Source organism: Eucyclogobius newberryi, unplaced genomic scaffold (assembly GCF_026437365.1).
Source record: "Eucyclogobius newberryi isolate DKJ021-1_F unplaced genomic scaffold, fEucNew1.0.hap1 SCAF_4, whole genome shotgun sequence".
NCBI lineage: Eukaryota > Metazoa > Chordata > Actinopteri > Gobiiformes > Gobiidae > Eucyclogobius > Eucyclogobius newberryi.
Window position 1 is genome coordinate 6,499,826 of NW_027316056.1, and position 1,302 is coordinate 6,501,127.

A 1,302-nucleotide genomic window follows, 5' to 3' on the forward strand; every position below is an offset into this window, starting at 1 on the left:
ATCATTCATCAAAATAAAGGTGTTATATGGCATTACTGTTTGTCAAATAACTATTGTGTAATTTATATGGATTTTAGCTCCTATTTACAGTATGGTTGCTAGGTAACAGTTGTGGAATTACCTCTACATAGGTGCAATTATAAGAGTGCAAATATTGAATAATATCTAAATATAATTGTGTTAACACCATTTGAGTGAAATGTGTATCTAATATGTCAGATTTAAGGTGCCTGCAGTGCCTTGTCCTGACTCCAGGAAAGAGCTCGGGAGGACTGGTCGAGCCCTGTCCTCCTTTAAGACATGGACAGATCTAAAGACAACATACATCTGTTATATCTGCTATTTAGTAGAATGTTTGTCACTTTATCTGCTCTTATTGCATATGAGTCAGGCGCACTGATGTTTAACTATATATATAGTATAACTGATAAAGATGAACGCATCGTCATTTTTGGTTTATATTTTTTTTATTGGGTTTTGGTCTCGTCTTTTATCTATTCATGTGCATGACTGTCAGCAGAGAAAAAAATAAATGGAAAGGGCCCCTTCAATCTTAAACAAACATAGAAACGACACCACAATCCTCTACGGCTCTGCTGCCATTATTATATGTACTTGAACAAAGAGCACATTTGAAGTGTCTTTGAAGTGCATGAGGTCCACATGTGCCTGAGACCAAGACCACGCCTCCAAGACCACGCCTCCAGGGCTCCAGTCTGTTCAGGCTCAAACTTTAGGATCTGAAGTTGGACACTTTACTGTAGTAACACATGGAGCCAACAGATGGCAGCATCCACCCAGCCAGCTCATATTAAAGAGCCTGTTTCATGTGAGAAGACAGGTCAAAGGTCACATCCCAACACTGCCAGTTGCTCTAAATGTTTAGATACAGAATACTGAACACTTACTTTAACATATTCTGTTCCATGGTACTGCATTCTGAATACTTCAATACTTTCACATCGAATTGTTTTATATAATATCCCTTTTCCTCACAGGTGCAGTTTAAGTTGAGTCAACATAGTCCTTTGATTTTAGGAGTTACTCAATTTATTTTGAATATGTATGTACTTAGTTACTTAACACAGGTTACTGGTCACACAGGATTTTTCTCGGGTCCAGATACTGGAGACGACTTCTTCACAGTAGTTCATCAAAACATCAGATTTACACTTAAAAACACCAGCTTTACAATAAGACGATACAGAAACACACACAACCCAACATGGGTCAGTCCTCAGCACAAACATGCTCCGTCAGTGCTCTCTGTGCTTTGTGACGAGTCACAGGTGGCAGAGTGGT

At 38.8% G+C, this 1,302-nt stretch overlaps 1 protein-coding gene across 1 annotated transcript in view; it reads right to left on the reverse strand.

Annotated features, from left to right (window-relative positions):
• Positions 1-1,065: 1,065 nt before the first annotated feature.
• Positions 1,066-1,302, reverse strand: part of LOC140378121 (beta-1,3-N-acetylglucosaminyltransferase lunatic fringe-like) — a 22,992-nt gene continuing 22,755 nt past the window's right edge. The window contains exon 8 of the mRNA XM_072463802.1: positions 1,066-1,302. This exon is cut by the window's right edge and continues 336 nt beyond it. The gene's annotated coding sequence lies outside the window, so the exon portion shown is untranslated.